The sequence below is a fragment of the Acomys minous genome (assembly GCF_964271855.1).
Source record: "Acomys minous genome assembly, chromosome: 11".
NCBI lineage: Eukaryota > Metazoa > Chordata > Mammalia > Rodentia > Muridae > Acomys > Acomys minous.
In genome coordinates, this window is record NC_140492.1 from 102243014 (window position 1) to 102261291 (window position 18278).

The 18278-nt window shown below is 48.2% G+C and overlaps 1 protein-coding gene across 3 annotated transcripts in view; it reads right to left on the minus strand.

Annotated features, from left to right (window-relative positions):
- LHFPL2 (LHFPL tetraspan subfamily member 2) overlaps positions 1-15814 on the minus strand; it is a 143643-nt gene extending 127829 nt beyond the window's left edge. For all 3 annotated transcript variants that reach the window (XM_084800682.1, XM_084800681.1, XM_084800680.1), the window contains exon 1: positions 15587-15814. The gene's annotated coding sequence lies outside the window, so the exon portion shown is untranslated. The remainder of the gene's footprint in view (positions 1-15586) is intronic.
- Between the last annotated feature and the right edge of the window lie 2464 nt (positions 15815-18278).

Genomic DNA, 18278 nt, shown 5'->3' on the forward strand with positions numbered 1-18278 from the left:
AAGAGAAATATTTTCCACAGCCTGCTGGGACTTTTCAACTCCCCAGTCTCTTTCTCGTTGTCAGATGGCAGCCGCAAGCCGAAAGGACCTTGTTGGTGGCTGTGGACACCAGAGCCGCCCCATCGGGGAACCAGGAGTAGGTGCTGCAAGTACCAGCAAGGCTCCTGGGACTGCCCGAGGATTCCACGCTTTGAAGAATCACCCAAGATCTACTCTACAAGGAAAAATAAGTATACAAAATGCAAGGAATTTACTCCTTATCATTGAAGAAGACAGGGAGAAGCTATTATTTTAAGGTTTGTTTTTTTTTTTTTTTGGGAGGAGTGGGGGAGTTTTGCTATATAACCCAGGTTTCCTTAAACTCTCCATGAGAAAACTCTCCATGAGAAAAACTATAAGCTATTTAGACACAGGGCCTCTTTCCAACTCAGGTCCACAATCTTAAAAGACCCCAAAGAAGAGGGAAGCACCATTTCTTAACCGCAAGAGGCCACAGAGTGATGCGAGCAACCTCTATGCGCAACATCGCGCACTGGACCTTTCCTGGAAGCAAGGCTCTGCAAATCTTTCCAATCAACAGCAAAACCCAACAGTGGGTAAGACACCAGCCAAAAATTACAGCTGACGAGCTGCCTGATCCAAGGAAAAGTGCTCCTAAATTATGCATCGATTGTTATCTGGAAATGGAGGCTAACAGACGTTCCCAGAGATAACAATCAGTGAGCCAGGTCCACCCTGCTACTTGAAAGGCTATTTGGGAGCTTCCTCTGTAAGGGACTACATCTTTAAAAAACAAAAAACAAACAAAAACAAAAAAACACCCAAAAACTAAAAGAAGGCCAGCAAGATGACTCAGCGAGTAAAGGTACTTGCTTTCATGTCTGACCACCTGAGTTTGATTCTCAAGACCCAGGAAGGAGACTTTTAAAAGTTCATTTTCATATTCTCTCTCTCTCCCTCCCTCTCTCCCTCTCTCTCTCTCACACACACACACTCACACTCACACACACACACACACACACACACACACACACACACTCTCTCTCATATTCTCATACACACATGCTTTCTTTATCACATGCGCACACACAACATAAAAACATTTATGACACCTGATTGTGGAAAGGGGCACAGTTTAGGTATGTATATACATCTGTGTGCATGGATCTATGTGCCTGTTGGTATCTCCCAGGCACCACTGCAGCATTAAATGAAACTGTCAATCAAAGCCCATACATTAGTAACACTGGAGCCCAATACTAGTAGGCTAGTTGTTGCAGCCACTGGCTACTGTGGCTTTGATGTTTCCAAACTCTTTTTGTGGAAGTAAAGGGTCCACACTACAGTGTCATCGAATCAATGTACTGGGACACTGTGTGCTTGACTGGCTAGGCACCTGCAGATCCATCTACAGAACGCTTTTGCTGAATGAAAGAACAGTACCACCTTACATACAAGTCCAAACCACACAGGACGAACTCAGAAACTCTAAGGAAATTAAGAAACTAGATACATTACTTGAACTCTCTAATTAGGATAACATGAGGTGGTCAAGATTCAACTAGTGATGTCTATTAATTATGCCCCAAGGTACACTATATGACCAGTTCTGTAAGCCCAATCACATGAGGGTGTGACCTATCTCGTTTTTAAGATGTTAATTTTTTTAACCATGTGTATGTGCATGTGAGTGCAGTGCCTTTGAAGGCCAGAAGACGGCATCAGATCCCCTGGAGCCAAAGTTACAGGCAGCTGTGAGCTGCCCAAGGTAGGTACTAGAACCAAACTTCAATCCTCTGGAAGAGCCGCATTCACACACTTAACTCCTGAGCCATCTCTCCAGCCTTGGTTGGTTGGTTTTCTTTTCTTACTAAGAGTCTTAACAAACAAAACAAGATTCCCTGAAAGTCAGGCCCCACAAAGACGTTCACTACTCATTCTAAATTGTGCCACGAAGGGTCAGGCACCACAAAATGCCCTTCACAGAGCTTCTTTAGGGACAGCACAGGGACAGCACAGACATTTAACAATATCTGCAAAGATGCCCAAGTCCCACTTAACCCCTGGACCTTCAGTTTATTTTTTGGGTATATTTTCAAATGTAATAGACAAATACTGTACAGAGACTGGAAATTTCTGGGCAACGGTGAAATCCTCGTTCCTTTCAGGGCTTAGAAAACATTAAAGCCATGAAGAGGAGAGCTGGGAGTCAAAGTTCTGTTGCTGTCTGGTCTTTCACTAACTTCTCTTTGGGGTGTGGGCAGTAGAGGAGGCCACGGGTCCATGGCCGCTCTGTCACAGCAGTCACTCACTGGCCAGGCAGCTCAGCAGGTGGGGTGAAGCACCCACAGATGCAGGCACACAAGTCCCTTCGCTTTGCTTCCACACAGCACACAGCCACTAAAGCATGGGGAAGAGCTGAGCTACTGCAGGAGCGGATGAGAAGACAGAAGCATGAACCAAAACCCTCAAAGTCACGCTCCCCTTCAGAGCAACAGTCTTCGGTTAGACCTAAATACCACCCCCATGACTCAGTGAATTCAGTCCCCCCCCTCCCAGCTCCTGCAGGGATGCTGGACTCATTCTGATTCCAACAATCAGGAGAACCACTTTGGAAGTCTCTGCTCCCATTTCAAAGGACAAAGCTGTCTTAACCCAAAGTAACCAGCGTGTGTTAGAGCATTCAACACACTGAGAAGCATGGTGGCGGGGGAGGGGGGGGGAGGGCAGGGAGGGGGGGACCTGACAAGCTCTGTCCCAAAGCTTCTTATTACAACAACTAAAGTATTAATTATGGTTTAAAATAAATGCTTGAGCCACTGAAGGGCTTTTATTTGTTCCTGGCCAGCCAATAGGAAAGCCTAGCGTTTGTTCCCACGTGCCTACACATTCAGATACAGGAGTAAAGGATGCTCTGCATGCCTAGGCTTGACAGGTCTTCAAGGGTCTTGATTGACAGGGATTGATTCTCCAAGGGCAGTCACAAAGAGGGGTGGCTGCTTAGGGCCACATGTCACCCCATGGCCTCATGTCACACTATTCAAGAAGTACACAAAGTCCTAACTTCTCATCTTTTCCACTAAAGATAAAGAAGCAAAACTCCTGATTTCACTAGATTATGGTAAGTTTTCAATTAAGGGAAATGTCGACAAGCAGCCAAGTAACTCATCTACAAGACACTCTACAAATGATTGAGTTTAGAAACACATTATTTTTTTGAGGCTGGAAGGGTGAGGTGCCGTACCTTCATGTTTTTTTTTTCTTCTTCTTCTTCTATCACGTATTCATTTACTGAACACCTGTTCCATGTCAGGAACCAGAGTAGGTGGAGGGTGACAGGGAAGAGGGGCATTGAGTTCAACACAAAAAGGGCATGGAGTCATGTGGCATAACACTGACTCACCCTGCTCAGCAGCTAGGGGAAGCCCATTCACCAAAGAGCTTTTCTCTCGAGAGAGTCTGAGTAACAGTGGGCAGGATTTTGATGGGGTCTTCAGTGAAGAAATGAAAGCATTAGGTCAACCAAAGAGGAGAGAGGAATGAGAAGGTGGCAACGCCGAGGGAGGAAACAGTCAGTGGGTTAAATAGAGATGTCTGATGCTGTGAGGCTGATGCCGCAGACACAACTGAAGAGAGAGAAAGACGTTCTTGGGTGCACACTCTCAGATTTGCCAGTGCACACTCCTTGGCTTCCACTGGCTCTGGACCCCAAGATGAGGCAGAACGTCATGGCGGCAGGAGAGGAAGCTGTGTGCCCACGCCAGACAGAGAGCAGAAAGAAAGGAACACACAAGAGTCTATGACAAGATCTCACCTTGAGGACACGCCCCAATGACCTATTTCCTCCAACTAAGCCCTGCCTCCTAATGTTTCTAGAACCTACCAAGACCCACCAGTTAAAAGACCAACTGTTCAATACAGGAGCCTGAGGGGGAGATTTCACAGTCAAGTCATAACAGTCAGGTAAGTATCACCGGGGAATTTACAATGCAATGGGGGGGGGGCTGGGGGAGCTGAGGACCATTTTCCAGCTTTCTTCGATGGTATGTTACCCCCTCCTTAATTTCTTTGCAGTAAATGAGAACTTCTGGTGGCTATCAAGATACACTGTCGTGCTATTCTGGGGCAACTTGCCTACTCAAGAGTGAAGGACCAACTCTTACCCTTACTTATAAGAAGTGCCTCTTAAGGGCATGCAGAAATTCCAGGCCAGCTGCAAACTCAAGAGTCAGCCGCCTCATTTCCCTGGGTACCAATGGAAAAGGCTGTGCGTGTTAACTTGGAGCATCCCATTTAACAGCCCCAGTAGGGACCTGCACATCATGGCTATGGCTTCTTCTCCTTTGAGAAGAAAACCTGGCTGGTGTGACTCAGCCAAGGGTTGGATCAAAGAGACCAAGGTAAGAGTCCTAATGGTAGCTTGATGTCTAGCATGCAGGCTCGCTGTGCCTCGGTTTCATCCCCTGAAGTAATAGGGATTAAGGCCTCCTCTATGATCTGCACTTTCACTTTTATTGTGACTGAAGACATATATGTCAGCTTTCCTGGCCTGAGGGAGCTCACGGACCACACTGACTGAGACGTGAACAGGGAGCAGTTGAGGCCCTGGATGCAGTGGGCAGAAGCCAAAGTGAAGAAAGGACAAGCTGACATGGGTCTCTTTGTAGACCTGACGCACGGAGGCCACAGGAACCTCTCCAGAGAATGGGACAGCCAAGCGCAGTGTGACAAGCAAACAACTGGGCAACTAGAGGACAAGCCAAGAGCACGCTAGCAAAAAGGTGCAAAATGATCCCTGGAAGTGACAATCATGGGGCACAAACCGAAGGAGCAGGGACTCTTGCAATTTTGCAAATGCAAAACAAACAACAAACAAACACCCTTGCAGCTATTTTTAGGAGAGGTGGTGTTAGGATTCTGCTTCAGTTTGCCTACCTGTGATGTCATCACTGCCTACCTGCTTGATGGGGGGGGGACACGACACAGTTCCTCATTTTTTAAAAAAACATTTATTTATTTATTTATTATGGGTACAGAGTCCTGTCTGCATGTACACCTAAATGCCAGAAGAGGGCACCAGATCCCATTATAGATGGCTGTGAGCCACCATGTGGGTGCTGGGAATTGAACTCAGGACCTTTGGAAGAGCAGCCAGTGCTCTTAACCTCTGAGCCATCTCTCCAGCCCCCCCCCCCTCATTTTTTAATTATAGGAAAAGGCAGGAATTTTAGGATTCTGCTTCAGTCTGCCTACCTGTGATGTCACTGCTTACCTGCCATGGGGGCGGGGGTGCATGGCCCTGCCCAGGGCCATATAAAAGGACAGATCCTCCTCATGGCTGTCTCTTACCTCTACCCCCATTTCTCTCTTCCTCTGTCTCTGTCTCTGTCTCTGTCTCTCTGGGGTACCCCTCCTCCTTTTCCTTCTCTCCCCCCCCCATGCTCATTTAATAAATCTCGTATAATCTAATATCTGGCATCTGGTATCTTATTATCTTATTTATTAATCATAAAAAGTGGCATGGTATCTTAAATGAGAGACATTAAGATGGCCTAGTCTATAACCCAGCACAGACATTGCGGGCAAGATGTCACACTCTTAACGGTCTTTGAAACCCAAAACACACAGAACCGATTTTGAGGAGGTCTGCGGAAAAACTGCACAGAAAAGCCCAGTTCACCCCTAGTATGGAGAAGGAATTCTGCAGGGACCTCATATTCTGAGGCGACATGGCCTTCACTTTGCATTTTGAGCCGAGTGAACAGGCTTCTCTCTCGTGATGGTTCTCCTTTTACCTCATCCCAGAATCTGAGCACTCCAGGCAAGGAAACACTTGGTCTTAAGAGTGGGACAGATAGCTGAGTTGCCTATTTAACATATCAAAGCGGACCTGGCTGCCAGGTTCTCCCAGCATTCCCCAGTCCCTTGCCTGGGACAGGGTCCTCCTAGCTAGCATACCCCATCCCAAAAACCGTGAGCCCTCTAGCTCAGGGGCTGGGCTGCCTTTCCCTTTTTGGTTACCTTTGGGCTCCCTGGCTGCTGCACCCTTTCTCTCCCTTTCCCTCCCCCTCCACACATGGCACAGCTCGGACTGATGATGTCGGCTCTGGCCTCGCTCTCCCTTTTATCTATAATGAGCCTTCTACACCATACCTAGGAGCAGTCATGTTTTCTTTCTTTTCTTTTTTTCTTTTTCCCCCATTAACTTACCAAAGACACCAAAGCCCAAGAGCTACCAAATAATCCAGGACCATGAAGAGCCTCATCTAGCTCTATGAACTTCTACTACTTCTCACCCACGACAAAAGCGTGTCCCTCTAACATGGATGCAATTTCTCACACCCTTATTTATTTTCTACAGCTCTTGCTCTTCTTCATTACAAGTGGGAACGTAGGATCCAGAACACAGACACAATACTTAGATCAACACTGACCATGAAGACAGTTATTCAGTTTCTGGGGAATGGCCCTCCCATCGTGGGCCACTTGGGTGACAGCCCTGAAGGACCTCATTATGTGCCACAGATCCGAAGGTACAGTAAGAGCAGTGAGGATACTTTAAAGTCCAGATCCCCTACCATAGTGCAGCTCAGAGGTCTTGCTCTGGCCCCAGCGCTGTGGTACCCAGTCTTCCTGCTACATCCACCCTGATCCCACCACGCCGACTACTCCCCACTTCAGATGTTTCCTAGGCTGGTGTGGCCCCCTAGGGTGCAGTGGATCTTGCATCTGTAGAAATGGAGGCTGGCATTGTTATAAGGATAGGCAAAGTCGCTACTTTGATTGCTCAGATCCCTTAGATCGGATCCTAGCTGGTCCACGGAAGGAGGATGGGGTCCTTTGATGTCCATTTCTGTCCACCCATTGTTTCAGATGGAGATGCTCATTATTTTGGGAGTCTGAGCCAACGAAGGGGAAGGAAGGGGGAATTCAGCAATGAGACAGCCTTTAAAGCCAGCAGAGGCCCTGTGCTCACAACCCAGTTATCATCAGGAATGGCTTCCACTCCCAGCGCTAGAAGCACTTAGCAATCAGCATCCATTCCTAAAGGTTCCTAAAAGGCTTTGGGGAAGTGACTTCTAACACTGCTGACAAAGGGCTCTCTTCATAAGAACGATTGCACCGGAAGAAATACCAGAAGCAGATCCATTGCCACAGGGCACCTCTTCAACAACCTGCAGAGGAGCAGGTGAGGCTTGCCCAATCTCTGCCTGGCCAACATCACAGCTTCTGCCAGATTATAAAAGCCTTTAGAAACCTTGTTTACAAACAGTGGCATTCTCAGGACCCAGTCCGAAACTGTAGGTCAGAGCCCCAGGGGACAGGCCCGGGAATGCAAATACCTAGCCAGCACCCAGCAGAGAGCTCAGCAAGATTTAGAATAAAGCTCCAGAGAAACAATTGGCAACTTTGTAAATGCTTTGTAAGCACATAACTTCAAAGTTACAGGGTGTGTGGGGAAAACGCAGGTTTAATGCAAGGAAGCTGGAGTCTTCTTTATCTGAACTTAGGGCCCAACCAGCATGCAACGCAGAGTTAGCCAGAACCAAGCTACCCCAATGGCTATATTATACCAAAAAGACTCCGTTACTCTCGTGCCCTACCTTAAGAACAGTTCCCACACAGCCTCCAGGGCCCCAAAGAAAGCTCAATCCCATCCCTGCAAAAGCCAGCCTTAAGAGCAGGCAGCTTTCAGCCACACTCCACAGGCTCCTGGCAGGTTCAGGTTCAGCCTTCCGGGCCTTGGCTTTGCCCCACCAGGTAGGCAACAGCTGCAGCACCAAGAAAGTTTGCTAGAGATGCAGGGAACCCCAGGCTTACTGGCCCTGCTGGCCCACACTATATTTCAACAGATACCAGTGATGCCAAGAAGCCCTGCTTGAAGGGATGGGAGCGCCATGGTGTGAGGTCAATCTATTCCCCTCACTCTCCCACTCCATCATCCCCGTCAGCTCTCCTAGCTCTATGCCTCTCTCACTACGGGCCTGTCAGTCCAGCTTTGTCTGGGGGCCAAATTACCATCAGCAGGGCCCAATGACTAGATGACCCCTCCAGAGTCCGATTGTTGGGGAGTAAAAAGGAGGCAGGAAGTACCGCCTGTCAAGTCACACGCTCGCATCATCTGGCTCTACATCTGCCTCCCTTAGGAGGCCCAATGACCGTAAATCAGCAGAGACAATCCAAAGTCAAACAATGCCATGGAATGCTGGGTCGCCTGGTCCCCAGCACAAAGTTAATGAGGTCGAGGTCAGGGGTATGATTAGCTTCCTCGGGATCTTGGCACCGACTTCAGGCCTCTGCCCTCAGGCTGCCTTGCCGAGGCTGATGGCTCCTGGGTGACTAAGAGGACTAAAGGAATGACAAGCAGAGGCTAGGCAGGGCAGCACCAATGAAGGCCTCAAAAGACCTCAACTACCAATGAGCAAAACTCACTGAGGAAACACACACAGCCCTGAGGGAAGAATGACTTGAAAGTTGACCCGGTCAGACCAATTATCAGCAGAGGCTGGACACACCAGAACTAAGAAAGCTGAAAATTTACCAGAAGAAACAGGAAGTCTGGTGGCCAAGGTTTTTTAAACTTGATTTTATCTTTTAGTAACTTCATACCATGAGTACAACGTATTTAGGCTATAATCCACTGGCAGGATTTGTTTTTAAAAGATAAAATATATGTATCTAAACTTAAAGAAAGCTAACCTGGTGGCAACTGAATTGTTTTCTTCTTGATGTTTCAAATCATAGGAGGTAGCTGGCGACAAGGTCAGCATTTTCTTAGAGCCGGTGTGAGTCTCCTTGCCAAAGCTGTCCTGCCACAGCAGTGTGGCTCAGACGATCAGCCGCCCTGAACAGCCCAGGCCAGCCAGTCACACAAGGCATGCATGGAACCCACCACCACCACCACTGTTAGGACTCTGCTCCAGTCTGCCTACCTGTGATGTCACTGCCTATCTGCCACGGGGGTGTGGCCCTGCCCAGGGCTATATAAAAGGACAGACCCTCCCCGTGGCCCCCTCTATTTTCTTTCTTCTCTCTCTCTCTCTCTCTCTCTCTCTCTCTCTCTCTCTCTCTCTCTCTCTCTCTCTCCTCCCTCTCTTTCTCTACTGTCTCTTCTTCTCAATCTCTCTCTGTCTTTGTCTCTCTCTGGGGTACTCCTCCGCCTCTCCTTCTCCGCCCGTGCTCATTTAATAAACTCCTCTATAGTCTAACATCTAACATCTGGTACCTAATTATCTTGTATCATATTCTTATATTAAACATAAAAATCATCACCTGCATTATTACTGAGTGTGGCCTCTTTGCCCACACTGTCCCCACCTATAGTGTGCCTTTGTATCACAGATTACGTATTCCACACACCCATTTTGTTTCTGTTGGTAATGCCCTTCCTCCACTAATTAAAAGGAGAGCTACGGACCTATGCATAAGCTGGGAAAAAACCACATGACCAGACACACCCTAAGCATATCCGCCTACCAATGAGGTTTTGGATGAAAACTGAATTACAGATCCCAGTGAAGTGGTGTGCCGTGCCCCAACACAGTGTGGATTCACATAGTCAGCACATTAGGATGACTGAGAAAATGTGACGTCAGGCACATCCACTGATGGGCCTCACTGTGTGGAATCATCTTGGAGGACGGATTTCCAAAGCTTTCTGCCACTGTTTTTTCCAAAGCGTGTGCTTAATACCTTTATAAATACAAAACACTGCTGCCAGTGCCAATGCATGCTTCTTCAGTTCCTAAAATTTGATCACTATGGGTCAACTTTTTAAGTTGATTTTTGAAAAAAAAAAAAGAAAGAAAGAAAAAGAAGTTGGTTTTTGGTCTTAGTAAGTGTGTACCAGGTGCCCCTTATCTGCAGATAGGAGGGGCTACCGTCCATGCACTCAGGGCCTTCCTTAAACACCTGGCTCGCTGCCCCAACGCTGGAAAACAACACGCACATTCGGCCCGATGCTGCCTGCCCAGAAGAAAGGAAGCCTGAACTCCGGGCGCCCCTGACAACACAGCTCTGCAGGAAAGAGAGAAAACACGGAACAATAGCACCAGCAGAGGAAAAGGAACCCCTCTAAACTTTCCAGGCACGCGGGAAGGTTGTTACAGAAGTATTTCAGACCCCCTCTGCTGCTTCGGGTTCTACTGAAAACTGTAACAATTGCAAACCCCTCACAACCCCTAACTTGCCCCAAAAGTCCTTAAGTCAGGGATTTTTAAAAATCAATTAGACAGAAATACCAAGGTAACCAGTTAAATCTCTAGCCTATATCCTTCCAACCCCATGGAGCGAGAGAGGGCAGGTGCCAAACTGGTTACACAGGCGATGATTCATCAGGCCCACAGAACGTACCCTAACTCCACAGCTGTCAGGAGTCATGGCCGTGCACAAGTCCTCCAGCATTGCTTGCGATCCTGCAAGCACTCGTGGGTCAACTTGGCACACCTTGAATGAGCCCAGAAATGGATGAGATTTAAATGAACAGCGACAACCCTCCCAGGCCAAGAAGCAACCCCCACCAAAAAACAAATAAACAGAAACAGTTGCCAAGCTGGTTCCCCTCCCCTTTATGACACATGAAGAACCCCAACACTGCCCATAAGGAAAGGGAGAAAACGTTGAGGAGAATAGGTGTGCAGAGCAGGTGGCGCTGGGGTATGGAAAGGCACATCTCTAGCAGGTGCCTGCCGGCAAGCCTTAGCCATCCCACTGACAGGGAGTCAAAGCACCTTGACACGTGTCTTCCATGTATTAGCCAGGGCTACGAAGCCACAGCCTGCTCATGCCTAGCTGAAGTTCTCCTTAGTATAAGAACTGTCTGTAACTGCTACTATTACCTTAATATTCCTTGGGTATGATATAAAATACCCGATGCTCTTTGTTTAAGTGTTATACCCATAACCCAGTATACGCCTATTGCTTTATAAACCATGTGAAGGTTTTAAAATGTGGCTAAGCGCCACAAGTTCAAGCCCCAAGTAAGCAGCTCTGAAGTAGTATTTTCTCAGTGTCCCTAAGAACTACCTAGTCAATACGATGTGGTATTAAATCAAAGTCAGAATAAACCCACGTGAATAGTAAAAGCGCACCAACATTCTCCTTTCTGGCCAGCCAGGCCTCAAAGTCAAAGCTGGCTGTTTCCCTTGACCTAGCTCATGGTTTAAGGATAAACTAAGAAAACATATAGATAACATGCCCTCTAAGTTATGTTCAGGGTAATGCAGATGTGCACAAAACTGACTCATGTTCTTAGCCAATGAAGGTCAGTGTATGTGTATGTGTGTACACTTGCACGCGCGAGTGGTGTGAAAGGCCGTTCAGGCTGCTATTAGCAAATACCATATACTAAGTATCTAAAGAGAAACACTGTTTCTTCATTGTGTCCTCAGAATGAAAGAAGAGCCCGAGCTCTCAGAATGGGAAACCCCACTCTCAGTACCTCACTTGAAAACCTAAACCCGTCTCGAAGGCCCTCCTTCTAGGGTGTCTGGCTTCAGCATCTGAGTATAGGGAAATGCAGACATCTGCAGGCGCATGCAGGCACAGAATCCACGTCATCAGTTACACAACCCCTACCAAACGTGCTCCGAATCACTCTATGTGTATCTCAGGGATCCCGGGTCAGAGTGTCAGAGCCCATCAAATCTGCAGGCTGGCATCAGGACGTGCTTGGCCACTGAGGCCAAGGGTCAGGAGCTTAATTATTCCCACTTGGGTCTGTTTGTTTGTTTGTTTGTTTTTAAGCAAAATTTCCAAAGCTTCAGTCACAAGGACACAAATGACTCTCACCTGCAGCACGAAAAAGGTATTTGCTGAATGACGGGATAAACGATGGACGAATGAACAAACTGACGCACACCCCCAAAATTAGAAGAAGCGACACAGTCACCTGACCAAGGAAGACTGTTTTGTTATGAATGCCTTTATTCACTTTGCTCCCAATTGACCAGGCAGCAGCCCTATAGCTGTGTGGCACTACCGTGTCAAGAGCCCTCTTTCATCCACTATCTAGAAATCCAATTTCTCTTCCTGTCTTTGCAGCCAGGACTACGTAGTACATCTCTCTGGAAGGCTCAAGTTCAGTTTTTATTTCAGCCGAACTCAACTACCTTTTGCCATCTGCTTCCAAATGGGGTCTTTCACAAGTGTTCCCGCCCAGAAGGTACCCAACCCGCAAGGACTCTAGCTAGGGAAAGCCCGTCCCAGGAGATGAACTAATGGGATCAACGGCTCCAAGGTTCTCTCCACCCCACTCCCTTGCTGCCAGGGTTCCTGCACTATGGCACTGGCTGCCTTGTCCCTGCACCCCCACTCCCCTCCCGTACCCCCTTTCCCCGCCAACACCCCTCCCGCCAGGGCTGGGGCCATGGAGCTCTTGGAAAGCACAGTGTCACCTCAGAGCCTGCCCCCGTGGAAGAAGCTTTACAGACATCTGCTGAATGACAGGATGAATGAGTGGACAAATGAGCAAACTGACATTAGGCCCATCACCCCCATCCCTAAATTAGGAGAACCCACAACGCAGCTCCTCTGGCTCAAGAAATACTGTTTAGTTGAGGGTGCCTTTGTTCACTCGGCTCTCAGGGGCTATCACCTCACGGCATAATTTAGGCTGTTTTCTTGTTTGTTTTTGAGTGAATTCTGGAAATTAAGCATTTACAGATCACTTGTATCTTTCTAAAGCCAGAAAGCATTGGATGTAACATTGATTTTAGCATTCTTGGACAGTGTTTGGCATGTCCACGGGCTTTTTACTTTCCAAATAGAATGGGGCTATTGACGGATTGATGGGACATGGGGCCTGAAGGTCTGTAGGAGCACAGGTCAGAATGATGAGCCAGCCACCTCTGCAGCCCGGCACTCAGAGACACACTGACACTCACTTACATACACTACAAACTCCCTAGAAGAGATGGCCCAGAAAAGGCTCACCGGAAGAGGCCAATAGGATACAGCCTGAAAGCTCTACTCAGAGTGGATGTTTCTAGATACGGACTCTCAGGGGCAAGGCTCAACTCAGTCACTTATCTGAAAATCAGGTACCCTTGCATTCCCTTTTACCTTGGGGGTTTAGACTGCTGACAATAGTTAGCATTTTCTGAGAATTTCTTGTACATGGGAACCATCCCAAACTGGTACAAAGACACCAGCTAGTCTGCAAGGGCCTCTGGCTTGAATCTTGCCACCATCATTTTTTTTATATATTATGTCAGTGCGTGGGTGTGCGCATATGAATGCAGTTCCCGCAGAGGCCAGAAGAGGGCATCTGATCCCTAAGAGCTGGCAATTATGAGCTACCTGACACTGGTGGTGGGAACCAAACTCCAGTCCCCTAGAAAAGCAGTATGCAGAGCCATCTCTGAGATTTATATTTATTATTGTCATTTGTATGTGCATCTCAGTGTACACACACGTGTGTGCAGGTGCCTTTGGAGGCCGGATGAGGACATGGAATCCCATGGAGCTGGAGTTACAGGCATTTGTGAGCCACCTGATGCCAGTGCTGGGATCAGGACGAGAGTCCTCATGACAGAGCAATAAGGGTTCTTAACACCAGAATCATTGTTCCAGCCTCGCCCCCCACTATATACACACAGAGACCAAGGCTGGGGGGGGGGGGGAATCCCAAAAAACCAGCAGGTCACATAGGACTTTACACAGTGGAGACTCAACAGACTGAATCCAAGTCTCTTAAAACCGTCTTTTTCTTTTTTTTTTTTTCTTTTAAGATTTATGTTTCACCATGTCTAGGTGTGTGTCTGAGTCTGGGTGTGTGCACATGAGTGTACGTACCTGTGGAAGCCAGAGGCACTGGATCCCCCCAGGAGCTAATGCTGCAGACAGTTGTGGGCTATCTGACTTGGGTGCTGGGAAGTGAACTCAGGTCCTCTGGAAGAGCAGCAAGTGCTCTTAACCACTGCGCCAGCTCTCCAGCCCCATGAGTCTCCGAAATTTTAATCCTATTTTAGCAAATCTTTGAAGTAAAGCTATACAGAAAACGGACACTTTTGTGTGCGTCACATTCTCTTTCCCTCTGTCTCTCTCTGTCTGTCTCTTGAAGTTTTCAATCCATTGCTTTATGATCATCTCCTGCTACAGATTTTCCTCTCTGCCTTATTCAACCCCTGAACGCAACAAAACCCCTAAATTCAAGTCTTCTATTGTTAGCAGGTTCAGTCACTTCTGAGCCATGCACATGGATAAACAGTATGCATTATTGTTTTCCCATAAGGCACTGCTTTGCTCTCATCTACAAAGATCCTTTTTTTTTTCCAATCAGACAAATGACTGGTTCGTGTATCATGACTCAAATTATATTCACAAATGCTCATTTGCAGTGTAATCTCTCTTCCTAAGTAGACTAGTTCCAAGACAAACGAGCAGCCCCCTCTCCATCCTCCTCTCCCAAAACTCACACCGCACCACCTCCCGCCATAAAATGCTGCCCTGCCACAGACCACGGGCCACATTGCTCTGTGCGACCATTTGAGGGTAACTCTATTATAAGATAAGATATTGTTTTGTATTGCTTTAAGCCTTTCAAATACGTTTTTATCAGAACCGTATTTCCAACATAGGCTAACCCTATCAGTCTGCAGCGAGAGAGATTTCATCCCTATCTTTGAAATATTTAATCGTCGCATGCGTGATCTCTATCTCTTGACTTGAAAAGGAGTTTGATGAGGCCAGCTTGGTCTACAAAGCGAGTCCAGGACAGCCAGGGCTACGCAGGGAAACCCTGTCTTGAAAAGGCAAAAAGCAAAAAAAAAAAAAAAAAAAAAGTTTTAAAAAGATGCTTAGGAGAGCATTGGAAAGAGTAAACTAAGTTATCCCATTCTCTCTTCAACCTGGGCGGGGCGCACAGAGAATAAAAGTCCCTTGGAAGGAACTCTGGGTTAGTCTCCCACACCTTGCCGCCCTCTGGCTCCAACACACTCTCCCCGCAGTGGTTCCACTTTTCCATATGGGTCACCCGTTGTAATCTACAAGCTCAAACACAATCACAGAAATACAGGAAACTGCCTGGGCGGGAGTGAGGTAGGGAGCGAGGATGGGAGTTAGCCTTCGCCATTCACTCACTCCCCACGGACTTCCATAGAAACTCCCGAAGTAACAGAAAAGTTGAGCCGGCTTGCTTGGAGAAAATCTTGTCGCTTTTCTCCGTTCAGAGAGCACGAGACCGCGAAGAGACCGGGAGGGAAGAGCGGGCCGGGGGGGGGGTAGGGACTGCATAAAAACCCGTCTCCCCCAAGTCCTTCACTCACCCCAGATGTGGTGTTCTCCCACTCCCCGCCCACCTCCTCTCCAGCCCTCTCCCCCCAATCTTTGCGCTGGGCACAAAAAAGAAAAAAAAAATGTAGCCCAGGTCTGAGATGCAGCTGTAGCCGATGAGACCCACGCGGCACGAGCCAGGGCAGGCGGGGACCGCTGCGGCTACCCCGAGGGAAAAAAAAGCGGTTCCAGGCTCAACTCAACGGATTCTTCCCGTCCCGGACCCACCGCCCGTCCCACCGCGCCCCCCACCCACCCACCCCGTGCGCTGTCGGGGACCGGTCCTGTCCAGAGCTCTCCGCACGGCGCCTACCTGGCCCGGGCAGCCGGCTCCTAAAGTCCCGCTCTGGGCCGGGCGCGTGCAGCCTTCTCCCGCCGGGCTCTCCGCGCCGCCTCCTCGCTGCAGCCTCGGTCTGTCCGGGAGGACCTGCAGGGGCGAGGGCGGGAGCAGACGAGGGTCGGCGGCGCCGGGGCGGAGGCCGAGGGGCGGGCGCAGCGGGAGGAGGCGGCCGAACCTCGCAGCCCAGGCCGGCCGCTGCTACTCAGCATCCCCGCCTCCGGCCGCCGCGCGGGGAGGGGTCGGCGAGGCCCGGCCTCCGGAGGGGGAGGGTGCTGCAGGGGCCGGGAGGGTGTAGGCAACAGCCCCACGAAGGGGTCCTGAAGCCCTGCAGGGTCCGCTCCGCGAAGCGAACAGAACGTCGGTCTGCAGCCCTGAAGAACGGCAAGCTGGAGAATGGGCAGCCGTGCCTTCTCCGCTAAAGGCTAAAGGCACAAGTTTCCAGGTCCAGGGAAACTGCAGAGTTTTCACAGCGTGGATGCTAGGGTCAGACACATCCTCCCCGCACTCAAGATGCAGTTTCCAATGCACATCAGCGGCGTTTTAGCCAGCGTGAAAGGAGATCCAGAAAGGAGACCCACCAACTCCTCTCACCACTGTTCCCAAGGATAGGAGCAAAGGCCAGAGTCAAACTGCCAGGAGTCTGCTTTCATTGTGTAAGGACAGGGCTTAGCCAAGAACACCACCTTCCTTTGTCTCCCCTCTCCGGTCAAATTTGCTTGGGGGGGGGGGGCAAACTCTCAGACAGTTGTCAATCTGGGTTCCTCTTCTCCCCACCAGGAGCAGCTTGCATGGGCTCTTTTGCTCTTGAAGTCTTTGCACTTGGCTGGCTCTTTCCAAATCCACTTGGGTTTGTCCATTTCGGTGTCTCCTCCCCTGCCACCCCCCCACCCCCCACCTTGCTATCAGTCTCTGGCTGTGCGTACTTGCACCTAATCTGAACACAACCTTACAGGCTAATGGCTCAGGCTAATGGCTTTAGAACACCTCTCTGCAGGCTACTTCCTGTGTGCGAAGGTACCTGAGGCATTTTGCCAGGAATAATAATAATAATAATAATAATAATAATAATAATAATAATAATAATAATAATAAATTTTAAATCCTGAGGTTTTTTTTTTTAAATTCAACTGTTGAAAACATACCTCATAGCTGGCCCACACACTGTATTGTAGATAGCATTAAGTTAAGTCATCTGTAACTGCTGAGTTAGGGGGCAGGGGAGCATACAAATAAAACGGAGGTAGTTGTGATGGTACAAAGATCATCACCAATTAACAACAGCTGCCAAGCATGACTGCTTCTTGATGCTGGTCCTCAGTTCAGGTGGGGTCCTGTAACCCTGATGAAGTTGCTGATGCTGTTCCCAGGACTTCTCCCAGGGATGAGTCCCATGTACCTCCACTGAAAAAGCAGCTTTCAGGAAGACGTCCTACTACAGAAGAGTGTTAAGTGTTGTCTCTATTTTGCACAATCAGGTGCTAGAAATAACAAGAGGACTTGATGGGTTAGGAATAAAGCCTTCAAAAATCTGCGTAGCACTGCAGTCAGAGAACTAGCAAAAAACAAAACAAAACAAAACAAAACAAAACTGTGGCCATTCGAAAGAACAGACTAACGGAGTTTATGAACGGTGTTAAATTCCTAATAAATACTGCAGTAAGTATAAGGCTTTCTGTTTATGAAAAGATGGAGGTAGTCGTGGGAGAGTTGTTTGAGGTTGATGAGTTGAGAAGAAACACAAGACAAATTTTAAAGAGAAACCTTTTGCCTTGTGCCATCTTTCTATAAACCCTCTAGCTCATGACTAAATCAAAGAGAACAGACTAGAAACATCACTGTGCCATGTATTCACACTAAGACTTCACCTCCACCCCCTCCCAGGCAGCTGCTGTCTGTTGTGGTACCATATGTGCCAGGAACGTTTGAATGTGAAGTAGCATCAATACCTCCACGTTATTAGTAGCTCTCCCTACGCAGAAGCAGTCATGAGTGAGGCCACTAGTTATGCATTGCAGAGACATCCTTGTAAGAGTCGACAGTTGCCCTTTGCTTACCGAGTAGACTACACTGTGCTCCACATATTGTTTATTTTTTGTTTTTCGAGACAAGGTTTCTCTGTGTAGCCCTGGCTGTCATGGACTCACTTTGTAGAGCAGGCTGTCCTCAAACTCACAGCGATCCGCCTGCCTCTGCCTCCTGAGTGCTAGGATTAAATGCGTGCGCCACCACCGCCCAGCTCACACATCCTTTTTTCCGTGGCTTATGTCAGACACTGGGCATGAATCAGTAAACAAGAAGAAATGCAAAACAAAAACAAAAACAAATTAAAACAGTTTTCCTTGTGAATCGTAGGTACTTGACCAACACATCACTGATTGTCTCTGTCCTCTGGTGGTTTTATATGTTTCATCTGTATTTAGCTTGAATTGGTGCCTCACCTCTGTTTCAGTCTCTTTGAAGGGCACAGCCTGTAGCCTACAGACCTTTGCATGTCGTACAACGCTGGCACAGTAAATACCTACTGGGACATATCAATTAGGGTGTTTATACCCAGTTGATACTCTGTGTTGAATTCACAGAAAAACCACCCGGGAAATAAAACATTAACTTTGTTTTTCTTCTCACAACCATGTGTATGTAGCCACTTGGGCTAACCTCAAAGCCA